The sequence below is a fragment of the Notamacropus eugenii genome, chromosome 5 (genome assembly GCF_028372415.1).
Source record: "Notamacropus eugenii isolate mMacEug1 chromosome 5, mMacEug1.pri_v2, whole genome shotgun sequence".
Taxonomy (NCBI): domain Eukaryota; kingdom Metazoa; phylum Chordata; class Mammalia; order Diprotodontia; family Macropodidae; genus Notamacropus; species Notamacropus eugenii.
Window position 1 is genome coordinate 156,207,926 of NC_092876.1, and position 22,881 is coordinate 156,230,806.

Below are 22,881 nucleotides of genomic sequence, written 5' to 3' on the forward strand. Positions count from 1 at the left end.
AAACTTTCTGCTTCAACTTCTTATTTCATTTCAACAAAGGTACAGAGAATTGTCAAGCTCTGGTATCATCAATATTTTTGATGACTAATAGAAAATGCTCTATATTTAGATACTGTATCTTAGAACTGGTTATAGCATCAAAAGTTGACCTCATCTAGTCTCCTCCTCTCAGGCAAGTAAGGTATTTCTATTAGCCATTTTATAAATGAGGCAGCTGGAGCTCACAAAAAGCTAGCCATCTCGCCCAAGGTATACAGTCAGTTCTGATATAATGCATATCTTGAAAAAACAAATTTATTCCTACACAATCGATATATTAGGGAACAATTTGAGCATAACATGAATTTCATGTCTGTTTATATATGACTTTGTCTACAAGAAACACTGAGTGAACATAGAAAACTGCACCCAGATAAACCAAAGTGTGTAGGCATACACAAGAAACCCACATGTACATACTTCAGACATCTGCCAACTCCCACAGTTTCCTATGTGTATTATCTTACAAGATCATGTTTTTCTATTCTTTTGCATTTATGAACATATTATGTATATATGTGTATGTGCATATATACATATATGTGCACATACACGTGTCTGTGCACACAATCCTTTGACATCCCAAACATATCCAAACATCCTGGCCCAGAAATGTCAAGAAGTACGTATAAGAAGAAATCTTTAAGTATTGAGGAGAAGCTTGAAGTAATAAATTGTTTTGAAAGAAATGGGCAAACATGCTATCTCTCAAATAAAAGACATATAAAGGGATCCATACCACCAGAGACAATGCTGGAAAAATAAATGAAATATTTGTTGCTGGAAGTGCTACCCCTAATCCTTTTCCACATAAGCCCTGTGGGTTTTTATTGTGTGATTTTGCATGGTGTGATGATTTTTAGGAAAGTATATGGCATATCATAGCAGAGCTGATTTTAGGAGACTCTCCACTAGAACCATCACATTGCATTGGATGAAGTAGACGATGAACTAGACGATGAGGATTTAGATGGGAAAGAGTTAAGATAGGTGGTTCAGGTAAGCAAGAGTGTTCTAGTAGGTCCCCAAAGGCCTAGGTAGATACAAGGCTAAGTCCAAGGAGGTTAGTTAGGGCAGAAAGGGGCAAAATGGGACACTGGTCTTTGGCAGATTCTGTACATTCAGACAGATGAGGCAGGGTCTGATGCCCAAGAGGATTAAATCAGCAAGAATCATGTTGAACTTTCAATCTAAAGTCAAAACTCTTTGCTCTCTTTCCTTTCTAAATTGTTGGTCTTAGATTCACAATGTTGGTGATAACCTAAGAGGGCAAGAACATGCATCTGGCACCTACTCAAACCAGACAATGAGAGACAGTTGCTAAATTTTCAGTGTGATCACTTAAGTCTTGGAATTTATTTTTTAATTTTGATTCTGTAAACTTAAAAAAGTGACAGAGAAAATGTTAATAATGGAGATTAAAAATATGTTATATGTGTTCTAAGAGCCAGTTATTAAACATTTACCTTCCTACTGCTGATTATGTTCCTCAACATGTTTGACCACGCAGGAGAGAATCTTATGTATTTATCTTGTTCTTCTCTCAAACAGTAAGATAGTTAAAATCAGGTGACTTCTGCTGTCATGACTACACTCTTCCTTCCTAAATGCGCTGAGCACTAAATAATGAGACACAGTAGGGCATCAACATTCAGCTGTCTCCCTGGGCCACACATGCTACTTAAGATTCTCTGGTACCTTTGGGGTCAATGTACTGATTTCCACAAATCTCTTATTAAAATACAAATCTGTTGTTGTACATGAAAAAGATAAATATCAACCCAGATCATATGAGGCATTGTAGTATAGCAGATAGAGTTCTGGACTTGGAATTAAAAATATTTAGGTTTAATTCCTGTCACAGATATTTACTAGCTGTGTGACCCTAAGCAAATGACTTTAAGTCCTTTGGCCTCAGTTTCCCCATTTCTGAAATGAGAAATTTAGACTTGATGATCTCTAAGGTCCATTTTAACTCTTAACTCTGTAGCCCTATGATCCTAAGACCCTAAAGGAACAAGACTTGGGACAGGTAAATTTTGCTCAGAAAAAAGGAAGCCAGAAAAAAATTATAAGCTATTAAGTGGTTACTATGTGTCAGGTACTGTGCTAAGTGCCAAGGATACAAGTAGTAATAATAATAAAAGAGAGCCCCTGCTTTCAAGAAGCTTACAGTCTAATGTAGAAAAAGCAGATCCCACTCAGGTATTTTAATGGACACCCAGAGGGAAGCATGAGGACACTGGACACTGGAAGAAGGTACACAAAAGGGAAGAAGGACACTCAAGAGAGAAGTCAGGGAGATCAAAGATAAATTTAAATTCACAGTTTTTCCCAGAGTGAGTCCTGAAGGAGGATGTGCTAAAGATGAGGAGGATAGCTAGCAAGTCAAAGGGACTTCTGTAAACAGAGCATGAGATGGGGGTAACAACCTGGTAAATGAGGACTAGGGAGCAGCTAGTGGAACAATGGATAGAGTGCCAGTCCTGGAAGTCAGAAAAACTCATCTTTCTGAGTCCAAATCTGGCCTCAGAAACTTACTAGCTGAGTGACCCTGGCCAAGTCACTTAACTCTGTTTGTCTCAGTTTCCTCATCTGTAAAATGAGCTGGAGAAAGAAATGGCAAATCACTCCAGTACCTTTGCTAAGAAAAATCAAAAAAAGGTCATGAAAGTTGGATACAACTGAACAACAAAAAGGAGGGCTAGCCTGTGGTTTATCCTATATTCATGTTGATAGTGGTATCTGGGAGTCAGTTGGAGGTCAAAACTTAGAATGTCACCAAATATAGGACTTTTATAGAACTCCTCTAGACATTCTGTTAAAGAAAATGATGCCTCTAAAGATATGACCTAGTTAGTAAATATATCTTCTTCAGAAACTAAACTATCTTGCCTTTTCCTATGACCTAAGAAAGGATTCCTGTAATGATGATTCTTGAAGGAAACTGTGTTTTGTTCTTGGGCTAAGAAGTGCAAAAGAAACATGGATCACAATGAACTGAGCTATTTTCTAAATTCCAGTTCATGTAAATTCATTATTCCACATTCCTTGGGTGTGTATTTGAACCCCAAGGGGAGAGTGAAAATTGGGCTGTTGAGTACAATATCAGAGAACGACACATATGTCTGTTCATATGTTGGCAGTTATTGTTTTAAAGCTATCCAAATATGTCATTTAAAAACTAACAAACTGAACATGATACCTGAGGAAAAACTTTTAGGCAAATTACAGATAAAAGTTGAATGAAAAGAGATTATCGCAAAGGATACCTTCTTTATTCAGGAGAGGGGATCATAGATTTGTTTATTTAGTGCTTCCAGAGGCCATATAATCCAGTCTCCTCATTTTAGAGATGAGAACACTTCAGCCTAACCAGGTTAAACGAAGTACCTAAGATCACACAGGAAATAGGTTCCAGATACCCTTGTTTTCTGCTCTCTTTAACCCGAACCTATACAGTTATTTTTATTGGTCAGGTTGACTCTAAGGAAGGTAAATGTTTCAATAGCATCAAGAAATGTAGAGGGGGTTCATTTTAGGCATGGGGGATGCATGTGGATACATGGAAGCAAAAGTAGGAAGAGAAGAGTGAAAAAAACTTGGCAAGGTCCGCAAAATGTCCAGGTCTTAAATACCAGGGTAAGGAAACTTTTTTTTTTTTAATCCCCAAACTTAGTCTACTTAGTCCACTTCCTCTCATACTCCTCTCATATTCTCAAACTCATAGAAACCTTCCCCCCCTTACTCTTCCTAGAAGAGACTGATGCTCTTTCTCTCATGCTCCTTGACACGCGGGAGAAGAAAGATAAACAGGTGTCTCCTTTCTCCTCACTGCCACTTCCAGACCCTCTCTCTCTCTTTCTCTGTTGACATCACACAGCGACTACTCTTTCTATTAAAGTCATTCTATCTATCTTTAGCATTCTATCTAGATCCCAGTTAGAGTTACCCACTAAGACTCTGTTCGTTTTTCCTCTTTTCTCGAGTTCAGTACTTGGGTCATCATCTTCTCCACCCATCCAACTTCCTAATCACATGTTTGAGGGCTTCAATGATGATCATGATGCCAATGACAATAGCTGATACTTATACAGCGCTTTAAAGTTTCAAAGTGTTCTACATTCATTGTCTCACATAAACTCTCTCAATCTATGTGTCAATGTCCCCTCAAACACGCTGCTCTCCTGTCATCCTCCATAATTCCCACACCTGTACCTTCATTCCAGCTCAGGCATCCTGAAAGGTTATCATTCACATTTCCATTACTTGCAACTCTTCTACCTTGATGATCCAGAACTCTCACATGTCTCCTATCTTTCCATTTCTCCCTTTGCTTCACTCCTCCTAAATCTATTTTGTTTTCATTTTATTATAGAGACAATAGTGAGCCACTCATTGTTCTTGAGGAGGGAAGTGATGAGGTCACTCTTCTACCAATCCATCACCCTTGCTCTGCCACCACTTTCCTCCTGCACAATTTCAACTTTATAATTAACCAGTTCAGCTTCACACTGTTTCTAGTCTTGAATCTCTTGGTCTGTCACAATAATGCCTGTCCAAATACCAACACTGATTTATCATTAGCCTTCTTCACTAGGGCTCCTATGATCAAGAGTGGTTCCAGAAGAAATCACATAATTGTACTGACAAGCTCAACCCTTCCCTTGGCTGTTAATTCCTCCTCAGTCTTCTATGTACTTAACTTTTTGGGAAGATGAAATTTATGGAATATTAGCTCCTTGAGAACAAGGGTTAAATTCTTGTTGGTTTTTTATTCCTAATATCTAGTATGTAGTAGATATTTGATAAATACTGGTTGGATTAAAGTGGAGACTCAAATGAGATAATGGATATGAAATGCTATGAAAACTTAAAATGTTACATAAATGTTTGCTATGAGGATGATGGCAATGATATATTTTGCCAAAGTTTATAAAGTTTATATATAAAAGTTTATATATAAAGTTTATATATAAAATCCAATGCTGTATTTATTATAGCAAATTTTCCTTAAAAATAAATATGTCCCCACTGTCTTCTCTTTTCCAAGCCTAATTTCTTCAACTGATCATCATATGACATGGCTTCAGTGCCCTCTGGGATGCTGGAGACCTTTATGGCCTCTAACTTATCAACATGTTTCTTAAAACATAGCATTTTGAATACAGCACTTCAAATGTAGTCTAACCAAGTCAGAGGATGGTGAAGCTATCATACCTTCCTTGTTTTGTATATTATGCCTCTCTTAAAGTGGAATATTTCATTTTGCTACTTTTGCTACTATTTTGCAGTATTGCAAATTGATTCATATTGAGTATTGCAGTATTGATTCATATTGAGCTTGCAATGCATTAAAAACCACAGTTTTTGTTCACATGAACTGTTCACTATATAGCCATACTTCCCACCATCTTGAATTTGTGACATTGATTTTTTTAACCCAAGTATAAGATTTTGTCCATATTCTTAATAAATCTTATCCTATAGATAACAGATAGGATCCAGATAGTAGATTCCCCTATCCTCCTGTTGTAGTCCACCTAGATATGTTTGAATCCTAGTTCTATCATTAGGTGTATATGATGGAAGGGAGTAATACCTAAGTTCCTTTCATCCCCCATACAAGTTAGATTATTTTTTCCTTGAAAGGTATTGAAACTGCCCTTGAGATTTCATTGGCCTAGATTAATAAAACCTAGGTTGATGATGTAGCTTCTTAGTCTCTTAATACAAAACTGCAGGACACCAAATGTTGGCATTCTTCCTTTGGTCTGTGCCACAGACTAGAAGCATGAACCATACTGGGAAGCTATTGTTAACTGAATCTGTGTTTTAATCTGAATGAACAATCCCTTCATTTCTGTGAATGCCTTTTCCCTGCTAGCCCCTGGAGTAGATATATCTAGAGATGGTTTGGACACTATTTCTTAGCACCCACAGCCATGAAACAAGGGCTGAACATGACTGAAAGTCTTCATGCATTTTGCTTTGTTTCATTGTTTGTTATAGCCAAATATTTCACCACATATTTGCCAAACTTCTGGTAATGAACTTCTCTCTGCCTGAGTTTGGTCCTTGAGAGTAGATGACCCCACTTTGAAGCCTTTCCACCTCATTGGAACCTGTCAAAAGCAAGAGCTTTGCTGGCACAGACCCCAAAAACCCAAGGTCATATCCATTACACAGTAAATTGGTGGAAGAGGAATTTTGTGTAGCCACAATAACTTTGAGAAAGCATAAAGGAGAGATTAAATGATTTTAATCTAATTTCTTTCAAATTGCAGTCAATGACATTCCTTATGTGTGACAATGACCTTGTTGGTAGAATTGTGATCGCTTCCCTCCTACATTCACGATTGTTTTCCCATCTTAACTACATCAGAAAGATACCCAAATTCACTCTTTGCTTCCTGATCTCCAAACCAGATTTTTAGCAAAACTATAAAGATTTGTGAAAACCATGTGTCAACTTGGAGGCCCCAAGGTTATCTTTCTTGCAGGGAGATTAGCAAAGTTAGCAAAGTCAGTACAAAAAAATCTCAATTACAAATGCACCAGCTCTGGCCAGAGGGACCCAAAAAGCCCTTGAGGGACCTATAGGAATTTTACAAAAGCTTTAGCTGTCACGTCTATTTTCTTAACAGACAAGACATCTAGACACTGAGGCATTTTCTTAACGTACCTAATAGAGGGCAGAATCTGACCCAGTTTGATTGAATCAATAGTCACATTCAAAATAAGCCTAGTTCCCAATAAAAGAGAGTGAATGTTTGGGTTTTAGGTAAAACTAAGAAGAAACTAAGTGCTGACTTTTGAAAATGCAATGAGAAGTGAAGGAGGGCAATATGCCTTGGAAATAAGAGCGTGCATCAGTCAAGCTGATATTTGCCTCTTGGGCAGTGGACTTGAGCCAGAGAAGATATCACCATACTTACTATGAACAAATTGTATCAAGGCATTTATTCAGTAAAGTGTGCATACAAGACCATGTGCTACATTTTTCCTGCACTAACCTCTGGGTCCCAGGACCACTGAACTTTGGAATTGATGGTGACGTGGAGATCTCATCAGAACTTTTAACATCAGGATATGTTTAGGTGGAATTTGGGACTGACAGTCTTTGGCTGAAGTGACCTAGATGTGGGTGTGGGGTTTTTTTATGCATGAGACAAGTCTATCAATTCATAGAACTAAGGAAACAATGGTTCTTATAGGAACTGAGGATTTGTAGCATAGCTAAACATTAGGGTAATGAAGTGAAGACATTGTAGATGAGGGGAAGCTAATAAGATGAGGGTAAAAATTTTAGGGGAATAGGGAAATCTTCCTATATTCTTACAATAATGTTGAAAATTGGGATTAACCACTATCCCACAGTTAATTAGTTTGATCTGGTTTAAGACCACTTTGGCATCACTTGGTTTGTTTCTCTTCCTCCTCCCCCCAAAGGGCATGATTCTATGCTATAGAATTGTAGAATCTTGCAATTAGAATATATCTTCACAGGAATTCTTTGCCTTTTTTTTTTGGTGCCATGGACCCTTTTAGCTGTCTGGTAAATTCTATGGATCATCTTTCAGGAAAAAAAAATTAATTCATAATTGAAAATAATGCTAAATTTCAGTTGGAGGTTAGTAAAAATAAAGATATTTACTTTTTCCTATCAAAGCTTATGAAACCCCTCTTTATCCATGAATCCAGTTCTTTTACTACTGGGCTCCCATCACATTGAAAGGGTGTAGCACACAAGGTAGCATGTCACAGAAGTTCACTACAAAAATTAGCCTTTGTTCACCACAGAGAACAGAGACTCTCACTTCCAGCCAATCTAGAAGATAAGGGGCATTTTGAAGACCTTCTGCATAAATTTCAAGTTAGTCTTTTTATTAGAGGACAAGGTCAAAGGACTAGAGGAATCCTCTTCTCTGAAAGTTATCAGGAAGAATGAAGAGTTCCTTGAAAAAAGTGAAGAAATATATCACAGATAAAAAAAAAAAAAGAATCTGAAGAGGCAGAGGGGAAGCCTATCTTATATTGGGAAGTTGAACATGGAGCAGAAAATGAAGGGATAAAGAATGAAAACTAAACATTGGAATAATGTGGTAAGTGCAAGACTTTTCTTAAAGGAAAATGGAGCTGGACCCTCCAAGGAGGAAGCAGTTTCTCAGAGGATACACAAAATATGGAGGACCAATAGGGTAACCTGAGGCTCAAAAAATGAGAATACGTAAATGAGGCAGTAGAAAAACAGTGCGTTAAGAAGATATACATATATCAAGAAATCAAGCATCAGAACATCAAAACATGGTGGAATTTGGGAAAGATAAATAGAAGGAAAAGTAGTAGTGATGTTGTCATAGGCTACCTGGACAAAAAGAAAATCACATGGAGACCAGTAAATAGATCATAAACCTGCCATAGATACATGTTATAATAGTGGGGAAGAAGGTAACATCAACTACCTGCTGACATTTTCTCTGCAAAAGGAGAATAGTGAATAAATTCTTCATTTGCCTTAGTGACAATATCATTCTTCAAATTGTAGAAGAAATGAAGAAGAAAAAGCAACTAGTTGCTGAAGTAGAGATGATAGAAACCTTGGGAGGAAGTGAATATTCCACCTTGGAATTCCTGATTCAGGAGAGAAAAGGAGGGAGAGGGGAGGGAACAACCAGTTTTGAGCTGTGGATATGTGCCAGGCACTATGATAAGCACTTTACAAATATTCTCTTATTTGATCTTCACAATAACCCTGGGAAGTAAGTGCTATTATTGACCCTATTTTAAAGCTGAGGAAACTGAGGCAGGCAAAAGTTAAGTCACTTGCCCAGGGCCATACAGCTAATAAGTGACTGAGTCTGGATCTAAATTGAATTCTTCCTAACTCCAGGTACAATGGTCTTTACCCACTGCACCACCTACCTGCCTTTTATAACTTGATAACCCTTCTTCCACCTCCTTCAGAATAGAAGCTGATGAGGGCTGATATTCAGGACTGAAAGGTGTTTTTAATTTTTCTTTGTTTCCTGAGTTGCCATAGTCAGAATTCATCACCTAGTGGTTACATACTGATTATGAACATATCTGTATTTAGGTAGGTTTCTTTCACAGGTAAGTCAGTCTTCTTCTGTGATTATATTTTAGGAGAGATATTGGCTCCCAGTTCCCAGAATGCAAAAAATTCACTTGGGGTTTTGCTCTTTATGTTTTCATCACATTGTAGAATAGAAGTTTCTTGAGGGCAAGGAGTATTTTCATTTTTGCCTTAGTATTCTCAGCCCCTAGCATTTAGCTTTTACCATAGTAGGCACTTAGTAAATAATTTTTTTCCTTTCTCCTTGCCTGATAAGCAAGTAGCCATGCTTTATAATTACAATGGGAGAGTGCTGAATGAATGACAATAAGTCAATATGAAGAAGGAAAATATATATATGAAAGTCAGATAGACAGCTACAGATACAGACTCTGGGAATTTTCTTTGGGATGTGATCTGACCAGGAAAGAGTACAGAAGACCATCACTTCCTTATTCCTGGAAGCTATTTAATCTCATTTAAGAGATTCTGTTCAATCTTTTGCTCTTTCAATAAAATTTCCTTCTGTAACACTGTGAAAGGTGTTTATGAATGACTTTTCCATCTCAGTAGTAGCACCCAGTAGAGATTTCCCTAAGATTTCAGGAAGAGGATATATTAGACAAGAGCAGGGAGCAAGTTCTCCAAATGTACCCAAGTTTTTTTGTGATATGAAAGTGTCTGACTCAAATGTTACAAGAAAGGACCTATGATTCTGATAGCATGGTAGACTTACAATTTAGAAACTCTCTCTACTCCTGTAGACCTCATCCCTTCTATGACTTGGTAGATCATAGATTTAGAGCTGCAAGGTACCTTAGTAGCCATATAACTGAACCTCTCCATTTTCCATGAGGCAACTGATCCCCAGAGAAGTTGAGTGACTTCTCCAAAATCACATAGCTAAATAAATTTGAATGAAAGCCATCTTACTCCAAAATATAGTGAGTGTTCTTGCTAATGTATTATGATGCTTATTCTAAGTGGGTAAGCCTCAGAAAGCTGCTTAAGGCACATAAAGTTAAGAATCTTATCTAGAGTCCATGGTTCAAATTCTGGTTATACCAGAATGTGTGTAGTGTGTGTGTGTGTGTGTGTGTGTGTGTGTGTGTGTGTGTGTGTTGTGTATCTTTGGGCAAATTATTTAACCTACCTGGGTCTTACTCAGTTTCCTCCCCTGTAATATATGGGGGTTGGACTAAATGATCTCTGAGATCCCTTTCAGGTCTAAATCAAAGATTCCACATAAACAGCAAAAGCTAAAAAATTTATACATTGCAAGGAAGTCCAGTGTGAATTACGGAGTATTTTAAAGAATTTTCAAATATACACAGTAAACAGGAAGCAGGACAAGTTGTGGCCCTTCTGAGACCTGCTTTAATGAATAGATAAGAATGATGTACAATTAGCATAATAATTGTTTTATGTAAATGCTTGTTTCTAAAATGTTTGAAAACAGCTTGCTTTCTTGAGCATTTAAATATCCCACTGTGATCTTATTTACAATGTTCATTTACTTAGCAAAACTTTCACAGAGTACAAAAAAACAACCACACTCTAACATATGACTTAATTGTCACATTTTTTGAATCATAGAATTCCTGGACTCTAAGATTGGAAGGAATATCGATGATTATCTCATCCAACCTAGATTCAAAAGACTATTACATACCTCTGGTGCCTTTACTTGAAGACCTACCATGAGGGTGAACCCACTACTTCCCAAGGCAACCAAGGACACTTTTGGATAGCTCTAATGGTTAGGAAACTTTTCCTGACATCAAATCTAAATTCATCTTTTTTTCATCTTTCAATCCATTACTTCTAGCTCTCTACTCTACAGGCAAAGAAAAAAGTTTAATTTTTTTCCCACATGGCAGCTTTTCAAGTACTTGAAGATCCTATCATACTGTGTCTGCTGAATCATCTCTTCTCTGGTAAAACATCCTCAGTTCTTTCATATGATACTCATATGTTATGGACTCCAGGTCTTTCACCATGCTGGTTGTCTTTCTCTTGGCATTCTCTAGTTTATTAATATCTCTCTTAAACTGAGGTACCTAGAACTGAACACAATAATTCAGATATAATCTGATGAAGAAAGAGTATAGAAGGACCCTCACTCTTATGCAGCTCAAAGTCACATTCACTTTTTCTGTCTGTGGCATCATCTATTTTGGTATGGCTTGAATAAAGTTTTATCACACTAGCACATTTGCTTTCTTCCATAGTACAGCTAGGCTACATAGCATAGTGGATAGAGTGTCAGGCCTAGAGTCAGGAAGATTCATCTTCTTGAGTTCAAATCCAGCCTCAGACACCTACTAGCTGTGTGATCCTGGGTAAGTCACCTAAACATGTTGGCCTCAGTTTCCTCATCTGTAATGGAGAAGGAAATGGTAAACTATTCTAGTTATCTCTGTCAAGAATATGGATTCATATGGATTCAGAAAGAGTTGGACATGACTAAACCACAACAACAGTAGATATGGAAGGGGCAAGTTTGTCATCTTTATTTTTCTGTAGAAGAACTGGCGTAAAAGATGTCATCAGAGCTATGACTGGTAAGGAAGATTACTTGGTCATTTTGTGAGAGAAATGCAAATGACATGGGGTTGTTTGTGCTTTGTTGGTCCCCAAAAAGTTTTTACTAATATTACTTAGCAGTGACTTGGTAGTTTTCTTTTAGTTCCTTCAACACTTTTTAAAACAAAGTCCTTTTTTATAACCTTTTTGCTGAAACTCTGAAGCGCACATCCAAAGCTAGAACTTGAACAAAATAACACTCGAATCTGAGACTCATCTATACTCTATAATGTATTCATGAGTCAATTATATTTGGAAAACACTGCATTTAGGGTACATTTATATTAGGAAGCTATCTGGAACATACCACATTTTAGTTCATTACCAGATATATAAAGAACCTTTCACTGCACGGATTTTTACATATGACTTTTATGAAAAGCTTGATTTTGTTATCAGTAAGAACTTGGACTTTAACGAGCAACAGGCCACATATTGGGGACTGTAAAGACACCAACTTTAAAACAGCAGAGGATGAGCTCATAAGATGCCCTCAAGTGTGAGGAAACAGAAATAGAGGGACTAGTTTCTACCACAGGCTGGTAAACAGTCAACATTATCACTAATTATTTCTAGAATTTACTGTATAAACTAATTGCTGGTAGATGTCCATTGAAAGCCAAACTGTTAAGAGCAGTCCCCATGCACATGTGTGCATGTGCATGTGCACCCCCCCACCACAGACACACATATACAAACACTGTTCTCTGATCTCCCTGCCCATTGCACAGTTGTGTTCTGCTCCCACCAAGCATTAAATACATTAAAATTCACTCACAAAAGCAAACACACACACACACCCACACAGGGGCTTTGTATAAGATAAAGGATGGAGTATATATATTTAAATCCTCTGGTGTCTTTATACTGGAATTCTCAGTATTCAAGAATGGGAATTACTTCTAGTTATCGATTATACTATATTTATACTTGAAAAATTTTATTCCACTACTCGTGCAGAATTTAGAGATTTTTGCCTGGAATACTCAGAGCTTATTTTATACTTGTTCCTTAAAGCACAAATAATCATATACCATTAATGTGAACAATGAAAACAGGTTAGCAGTCATTTTATAATTTTATTTAAATAAAATTTAATTTACTTTTCATCCACATTGACTAGTAATAAACTTTTGAAAGTGGCAAGAGGTCAGTACGTAAGTAGTCAATATATATTGCTTGTTTCATGATTATTTATTTTCATTGAGATTCTTGGACAAATGGACTTGAATACAGTAGGGTACAATTCTTACTCCTTTGGCTCAGATAATTTGTGAAGTCTGGTATCAATGCGTATATCAGGAATTCCTATCTCTTTGGTGGCAAATGTATGGATTTCCTTCATAGCCCAGAGAGCATGCTTTTTGAAACCCATCCAATGGATCTTCTAGGGAATGACAGTATATTCCCTGGTTCTTATTTTGTTAGTGGAAGAACCTCCCTTCTTTTTCTGTCCTTTCTTTAAAAGAAGCCATCCTGACTCAGACTAGGTTGAAAAGCTATCCATGCAGTGCTGAGGATTCAAGAGGAAAACTAGCATTTTGGGTAAATGTTCTGTGGAGATGGGAACATGAAAATAAGGGTCTCAGGATCTGAGATATGGCTAGGTTGTGAAGTGCATTATTAGAGGGAATACAGCCATCAGTGAGATAACAGAAACATTAAAGAATGAAGGTCTTTCAGGTAAGAATGCTGGAACATAGTTAATATGTGACTTGTTCAGGATTTGACTTTTAATGTATTTTGGCATGGAATAGTGAATAGAGAGATGATTTTTGACTCAAGAAGGCCTAGGTTCAAAATGTATCTCTCCCATGTAATGACTATATGACCCTGGGTAATTAATTTTGCTTCTAGACAACTTTCTGGGGGCAACTAGGTGGTTCATTGGATGAAGTGCCAAACCTGAGATCAGGAAGAATCATCTTCCTGAGTTCAAATTCTGCCTCAGAAATTAACTAGCTGTGTGACCCAGGGCAAGTCACTTGACCTTGTTTGCCTCAGTTTTTAATCTATGAAACAACCTGGAGAAGGAAATGCCAAACCACTCCAGTATCTTTGCCAAGAAAACCCCGGAAAGGGTCACAAGAGTCAGACGTGACTGAAAAAGACTGAACAACTAGGCAACTTCTAGGTTTATAAATTGCAAAGGAGTTGTCTTGTTCTGGTAGAGGAAATTTCTTCTTCATCTAGTCAACAGCAAATCAAGAAGCATTTATTAAGTACTTACAAATAGCCAGGCATTATACTAGGTACTGGAGATACAAAGAAAGGTAAAAGATAGTTCCTATTCTCAAGGAGCTCACAGTTTAATGGAGAAGACAACAGACAGACAATTCTGTAAAAACAAGCTATACAAAGGTAGGGCATTAAAATTAAGGGGAATTAGGAAAAAGGTTTCTTATAGAAAATGGGATTTTGGTTGGAACTTGAAGAAATTCAGGCAGGTCAGGAGATGGAAATTAGGAGGGAGAAAACTTCCTAGGAAGTTGGGAGGATAGCCAGTGAAAATGTCCAGAATCAGAAAACGGAGTGTCTTGTGCGATGAACAACAAGGACGATGGTATCATTGGATCACAAAGTACATGGCTGGGAGGTAAGGTTTAAGATGACTGGAAAGCTAGTGATGAGGCAGGTTATGAAGGACTTTGAATGCCAAGCAGAGGATTTTATATTTGATTCCAGATCCCTGGATCCAGGTCACTGGAATTTATTGAGCCAAGGGGTAGCATGGTTTAGACCTACATTTTAGGCAGATCATTTTGGCTGCTGAGTTGAGGATGGATTGGAGTGGCGAAAACCTTGTTTCAGATGACTGCAATAGAGCAGGCACAAGATGATGACAGCCTCCATCAGCATAGTGGGCAATCACAAAGGTAACAAGAGGAGAAGAGGGGCCTATTTGGAAATGAACGTAATATTAAAAAAGGATCAATAAAAAATAGAAATGAAAGGCCAAAGTTAAAGTGTAGAAGAAGTCCTATTAAATCGCAGTATTTAAAAAGTTCTAGGAAAAACAAAACAAAAAATTGAACCCAACCCAAACCAAACCACATGAAACCAAAAAGATGGGTTGCACGGGAAGTTTATTTTTGTCTAATCAATACAATGTGTCATTTCTGTCATCTTCAAATTATGGTTTCCAGCAGGATATATCATCTATATACAAGAGTGGGAATTTATTACAAAAAAAGAGGAAGACATTCAATTTTAACTGTAACACAAACATAGGATTGCTTCATTCCCACCCCCCCTCCCACATTGCATGCAAATATACACAAAAGATTGCCAGTAAATGTAGCTTTCTCCCCCAGTGACTGTTGTGTTTTCAGCTCTGAGGTCAAGCACTAACATAATTTGGGTTTGTGGTCACAGATGATTAGCCTTTTGTCAGATGTAAGCTGTCTTCTGGCCTAGGGCGGAACTGTGACTGCTCTGTTAATAAATGTCACTCATTTGGCCTGGTACTGTTGAAGAATGCTTTGCTACAGTTCTAATTCCTGACATAGAGGAAATCAGTTAACAGTGGCATTTTCATAGTCCCCTTTTTTTTATGGCGGATTCTAGGAGGATATTTTTCTTTACAGCTCTAGCACACTGCCTTTTATGCAGATATGACTTTAAGCAGAGTAGAAAGCAGCAAAAATAGATCATTATGCATATCAGAGATGGGGATAATGATTCAATGCCAATTTAGATCATGGAAAAATTGACTTGCTTGTTAGAAAATTTTAGAAAAATGTGAGACCTCTATGAAGGATCTGTGGGAAAACATGGACAGGGATTTCATAGGAAGAAAAGACACACAGGGGTATAATCCACAATGATACTGTAGACTATATATCACTGTCCCCATTAGATTCTATATAGAAGTGAGGCACTTCTGTTCCAGGGGCCTTTTGGTAGATGCATTTTTATAAGTGCATCTGGTTTTGTGATGGAAAAAAACAAAAACTCCAACAGTTCATTTTTGGTGTTCATTTCTTTCATGTTATGAAAAAAACAAAAGCGAAATTGATTCATAAGGCGTGACTTTCTCCTTATATATTTACTCTGCCTACCTTGCAATTCTTGTGTGAATGAAGAGATTTTTATTATGGTTTTGTCCTGTACAATTCTTTTAAAAAGCATAGTCAGATGAATTCGTAGACTCATTTATTTTCCTAGACCCTTAGCCTAGTGCCTAACATGCCTCTTGGATAGTAGGATACTGATACCTACTCTGATGAGATTATGGGTCCTTTGAATTCAGAATTTCAATGATGAGCCATAGAGATACACATCATATCTTATTTTATATGGCAAATCTCCAAATGAATTGTGCTTATTAGATTGTAAACTCCTCTACAGCAAGGATTCTCTTTTGCCCTTCTATGTATTCCAAGTGCTTAATACAGTGCTCTGGCACATAGTAGGTGTTTAAAATGTTTGTTGACTGACTTGACTATTTACAGGAATGCTTTTGTATTCTGGAAGAATAGAAAGTCATAGGAGTCAGAGGGATGAACATTGTGCTGTTGCCTCTGACTGGGTTTCATCTTTCATTTAGATAGAGAAATATAGAATCACAGCATAAACTCTTAGAGCTGAAAAGTACCGTAGAGATCACTTGACATTATTTCCTCCCCACAAACTCATCTATATGTTGATGTTTGGTCTTCCACAGACAGTTTTATTACTTAATACTTCAAATTCCAGTGGTTTTTGTCAAGCACAACTGGACGTAACAGCAAGTTGACTCCAAGAATTCTGAGCAGGGCTGATCCTGTGGTCAGGGTACACAGTAGGATGTCTAGGTAGCAAAGTGAGCACTTAAAGACTTACTGAATTGAATCTGATTGAATGGAATCATATTAAATCAGTTCCAGCTCTGAACGGATGGACTGTGTTTCATGGATACGATCTGAATTTTGGTCTCACTTTGCCACTAACTAGGTACATGACTGGGAAATTCACTTTACTATTCTGGTCCTCAGTTGAGACATCTGTAAAATGCGATGCATAATATTTGCAATACATATCTCAAAGAGTTTCATTGAGACTTAAATGCCATCCATCTTCCTTTTTCACCCTAAGGAGCACCTGACCTTGCCATTGATATTGCAAATCAACTCTTTTATATGTGTTGATGTCCTCTACTTGATTGGAAGTTCCTGTAGGATAGAGACTGCCTCACTTTTGTATTTATAACATCAGAACTCATCACAGTGCTTCATGCAGATTCACTTAGTGAATTCTTTGTTATTGAGTTACTCATTCAATGAATGAAAATGATTTGCAAAGCCTATAACGTCTTACGAATGTCAAAAATTACAATTTTGTGGCATAGACCATCTCTGAAGCACCTTCTAGCTCTAAAATTTTAGGTATTTTACTTATTTAAAGTGATATTATGACTCTCAGATTCTATATTTTTATGAATTACACTGCATTTCACCTTTCTTTGTATCACCAGTGCTTAGTATAATAGACACTGAATATATGTTTATTAAAAATTCACTGTCATGTGAACCCTGAAAGAAATGATCAGTCCAAGTCACATTTTCCAGGAATATGGAATCCTTGATGGCAGCTTCTCTGTATTCTAAGTCAGAATTCAAAAGCATTTAAAGGAGAGGGAACAAAGCACAATGTGAAGATCATAGGAAAAAAGAGATTAGGTCACCTAATCTGGGGTTTGCCATTCAGTGACTAAGGAAACCCTGGTCAAGTCATTTCTTCTCCTTGGACTTCAGTTTCCCTATTTGCAAAGGAATGAGTAGGACTAGGTGATCTTTAAGGTCCCTTGAATTTTAACATTATATGTTTCTGTGAATACCATGAGCATTACCCAGGGCATTCTGGTTTTAATCCTGAAGATAGAGATAGCAAGCTCCTCTGAAATGCTCTGCCAAAAAATGGAACTTTATCTGCCATCCTTTGAGAGACGTTAAGCCATTGAACATATTCATTGGGATTTGTTAATACATGGGGATCCACACCACCAGCCTTAATGTACCCAAGGAAAGGCACATCACATGTGAATGAAACTCCTTCAGTTTTATTTCTGCAAAGGAGACAAAGGCAGTTTACTTATTCTGCAATTACCATAGGTAGAGAGCTATCAATAAAAAGCCTTTGCTTTTCCCAGCAGTTATGCAATCCTAATAATTAAATCTACACATCTGCTAAATAACAGTAGATTCAAAGTCTAGCAATTTACATGGAAGAAAACAGATGTCATCCTGGTGTAATCTCTTCACTTTCAGGATGAATGCTGTGAACAGTGCACACCCCGCAGCGATTAATCTATCAAAATACTCTACGCCATTTACTCCATTTTATTACATCCTGTGTCACTGGAGATAGTACAGCTGTTTCTGGATACAAAGCAAAGAACCATCACAGAATTAAAACATTTTCTGACTAGGTGCAGTAAGCCTGATGTCCCTGAATGCTCGGGAATGAGCCATCAAGTTTCTACAATGGAGTGCTTTTCTGAAGCTTCAGTCATGTCAACAAGCCTGCCATCTCATTCAATAGCATAATATGAACCTGAAACACAAAATGAAAAGACCCTTTGTTCAACTGTCATTATAATGCTTGGAGTTTAAATTCTCTCTCCTTCAGCTTGGGATCCAATGGTCTAGAATACCTTTCAGTGTGGACTGACTTAAAATGCTTCTGAATACCTATGAAGTTAAAAAAAATCCACGTTTTATCACTCCATCTACACAAAGCACAACTCTTCCATGCCTTAGAAGATGGTTTTCATGAACTAATATGGCCAAAAAAAATTCATCTCCTGACAGTTAAACTTGTGGCAGTAACAAAGGAAATAACATTTATTAAGCTCCTACTCTGTACAGAGCACAGTATTAAATGTTAGGGATATAAATAGAAATGTAACTCAATCCTCAGACAACACCCAATGTTAAATATATTTACATAAAGAGACATACAAATGTGTGCTATGTTTTATATTAGTACTAAACTCAGTGCCTAGTACATAGCAGGCACTGAAGAAATGTTTATTGATTGACTATACTATTTTGTTTTACACTGTTCATATGGAGTGATTATGCTCTGGCTCACTCTTTGAGTGCCAGGCAGGCTATATCTGTCCCCTTCTGGTTCCAATATACCCTGAGGGGTTCAAAGGAGGTCTCTTAACTACTGAAATTAGCTTGAACTCCTACTAGATATTTTCTCCCACTGTGAGCCACCATTGATTAGCACCCTAGTTTCGTTTAATGAAATTAGCTTTTACAAAGAGATATTTACTTCAAAGACATAGACAAGGGGAAAAAAAAGTACAGATTTTTCTCCCAACTCCTTGACACATGCTCTCCTTTACCACCTTAATCTCTGGGAAGCAGGCTCAAATGTAGTTCAGTTCCTACAAAGCATTGATCTCATCAAGTACGTGTCAAAAGGTAGCATTGTTCTAGATGAGACCCACTTCAACTCTTGCTGGGTTGGGCCTCAAAGGCTAGTCCAGAAGGTTACCCCTTGCTCCTTAGGGCACCAAAGTTGCATGGCTGCAAAATGCAGATTCTGGGACCCTGGGATACCATCTTGGACTTTTATTAAAACTCACAAGATCAGAGACTCTGATCTCTTCACCTAGAATGGAAAAGAATAAACATAGAGGCCAAGAATTGGGGTTGATTTTTTTGGTGCCTCATGGCCTCAAAAGCAAGAAGACCCTGAGACCTCTTCCTTTAGAGCATTGTCTCTTACTAGACATAAGGAGCCAGCAAGAGAGTCCAAAAAATTCACCACGAGCTTAGCCAAAGAGTAAATGACTAAAGAGATTAGAATGAGGTTGTCTTATACCTTTTTGAAGATGCCTTTAGTTCCCAGTAAGCCAAATGAAAAAGGTTTCTCCTAATCATTTGATTAACAGACTAGAATCAGTTAAGGACTGTCTACACATGCTCAAATTTCTCTAGGGTACCACCATTAGATGTCATCATAGCTCTCCTAGTAGCAAACTCCTCAGACTCTGCATGTGGAGATTTTTCATTAGCCAAGTATACTGTTGCACTCTGTGCATAAAGCATTTCCTATTACATATGTGTGTGTATATATATGCACAATGCATATATATATGTACATAATACATATATACACATGTGTATATGTATACATGTATGTGTATATGACATCCCATGACCAATAACTTCATCACCAAGTGATCAGCCTACTGGTGATGAGCCTGTCTGTACTTTGCTAAGCCACTCCTTAGAAGCATCTGTGATCTGCTGCTATGACCATAGTAGGACTTTTGGCAGTAGACAATGAGTTGAGCCCAGACCATAATGGGAGGAGGATTGGATAGATTACTTTTAAGAAATTGCAAAATTCCTTTAATGATACCAGATTTCCCAGAGAAACAAAGGGTCATCTTTTTAAAATATCAACATACTACTAGTGTTCTGGTAGCAACACATGGAACGCAACAGCCTCCAAAGAATTAAAATTGAAACCACATAGAATGCAACAGAGATGTGCGAAATAAATGTTAAGTAGGCTGCAGCCTCTAGTCAGTGAGAAACTTTGAAGACCAGGAGTAAAAGGGGTTATCAGAGAAATAGATAATATGAAGAAAGTAGACAGCTAGGGTGCTGTACTGGTATTCTCAAAGACATTAGGGTAATGCCAGGGCAATGCCAGAACATTAGACACATCCCTTGTGGTGAACCTAAGGGACAGAGACAGAACCAAATAATTCCTGACCTCAAAGATCTTATTTCTATTGGTCAGGAGGTATAGGGAATTGCATACTTCCATAAGTAAATATAAAATATATATACAAGTAATTTCAGAGCAGATGGCAATTTGAGAGATCAGGAAATCTTGTGAAGGAATATCAAGTTGAACTTTGAGATACCAACATATTTTAAGAAGCAGAAATGGAGAAAGAGCACTCTTAAGGGAAGCCTTGCAAAAGCATGGAGGTAGGAGATAGACTATTGCATATAGGTAACAGTAAGCATGACAGTTTGTTTATAACAGATCCATTAAAGAAGACTACTATGTAAAAAGCCTGGAAAGGTCAGTTGGAACCAGATTGCGAAAGGTTAAAATGACAGAGAATTTTTATCTTATCCTACTGGCAAAAGGGAGCCACTGGAGTTTCTTGATTAGGAGAGTGGCAAGGTCAGATCTGAATACCAACTTGGTAATGGGTGGAAGATTTATTGGCAGGGGAAGGGATGAGTCAGGGAAGCCAAGAGGAGGCTCTTAGAATAATCCTGGTAAAATCTGATGAGGAACTGAACTAGAGGGGCAGTAGCCAGGTGAGTTGAGAGAGATACGTATGTAAGAGATGTCAGGAAGGGAAATCAATGATTCTTGGCAGCTAAAGAGTAGAGTTATTCTGGGATTGACATCCTGAGTGAGTGGAAGAATAGTGGTATCCCTTTCAAAATAGGAAAGCTAGGTAATTGTTTCCCCCTCTGCTCCAGAACACATTGCAACCTCTTGTTCCCCTCCTACCAGTCACACCCTCCTTTCCCTCCCAGTCCCCATCCACTCACACATATCAGCTTCCTCCCATCCCATCTATAGTCTCTTTCTCTGCTGACCCTTTCCACTTGGACACTGGAGCTCCAACTGTTCATCATCCTTGATCCTTTTCTTTTCATTTCTTTCATCTTCTGGTACTTGCTGAAACTTGCCTTTTCTCCAAACACTCACCAGTCTTCTCCCATGCTGGCTGCTCATTCTTCTGTTCCTTATTTCATAGGGCCAGGAAGGAGACTTGAAAACCCAGCCCCCTTGACCCTACTGGCCCTTCCACAGTTTTGTGCCGCAGTTGCTCAAAGACTTCTCCTCTTTTGAAATGTACACCTTTCAATTATATCAGCTTAAAAAGTAAAGCTTCTATTTGATTAGATCTCTAATAAAAAGTCTTTTATGATATTTTTCAATTCTTAGATAATGGCATTCCTATTCACCTGGACTTTCTTCCTCTAGACTAGCATCTTGCTAGGGCCATCCTGAATTAATAAGTATTCTGACTGCTAAGTTGTTTTTTTTTTTTACATTCGGTTTCAGAAACACCTTTTCTGGCATGGCTGATAAAGTACTAGGCTTGGAGACAGGGAGGCATGATTAACATTAACTAGCTAGGTGACCATGGGCAAATAAATCATTTACCCTCTTCCGAGCCACAGTTTCCTCATATGTACAATGAGGGTTTTATATTAGATGACCTCTGTATACATACCAGCTTGAAATCTCTAGCCGATAATCCTGAAACACTCTAATTGTGGTTTCATCAAGTTTCTGCTTTATTTGGGGCTCTGTGGTTGCATTCCAAAATCACTGTGTTCGTTTTTCTCTCCTATTACAATGGCAGGCTTTCTCTTTAGTAAATCAATCAATAAGTACATATTAGGCACTCAGTTACCAGTGCCATTGGATGGCTGGGAGGACCAGTTTACCCTCCCCATTGAGGTATAATTTTCTTTCCTTAAAATGCCTTGGTCCCTCCTTGTCTGAGGAGTGACTTTCCTTTCAAAATGGGCTGTGGGAAAAATTTGGTGGGTGACCACTTCAATACCCCTCCAGCCAGTTAGCTAGTCATGGCAGTGGCTTCTGACTCATCTGCCTAGAGAAACATATTTTGTCTACCCAGAGAAGTTGTAAAAACTAATTAGTAACTCTGTTTCCTAATTTGAGATCATGCTCTGGCAAAATACTGCTGTTTCAAATATATATATATCTCTCCCCTCTGGGAAGCTTCCCAATCACCCCCTCCCACCTCTCAGCTACATTCACATTATAACACACAGTTTGGCAATATAATTGGCTTATAGCTTCATCACAGTTGCTGGCTTAAGAGGAAAAGTAAATGTTTAGGCATAGAAAAGTATACACACTATTAAGTTTAGAGGAGGTTGAATCAAGAAGCCGTCTTGTGAAACATATGCCCAGAACTCTTCTGAAAAATTTGAGGGACTCCAGGTACATGGTGATCTAGGACTCTAGGGTGAGTAGGATGTGACAAACTTCCTGACTGATTCCAACCAAGTCATATTCCCAATGTTGAAAGGACTTTGGTATGATGTAGAAAACCCTGAGTGGTCCTCCTCTACCCAGTTATACACAATGGAGATGGGTGCTAGGTTAGTTAAAAGCCAACTGAGTTTTCCAACTGGTTTCTGCTTGCATGACTTCTCCCAATGACA

At 37.9% G+C, this 22,881-nt stretch overlaps 1 pseudogene; it reads right to left on the reverse strand.

Moving 5' to 3' along the window:
- Positions 1–12,800: 12,800 nt before the first annotated feature.
- LOC140507716 (large ribosomal subunit protein eL31-like) lies at positions 12,801–21,412 on the reverse strand (annotated as a pseudogene).
- Positions 21,413–22,881: the final 1,469 nt, after the last annotated feature.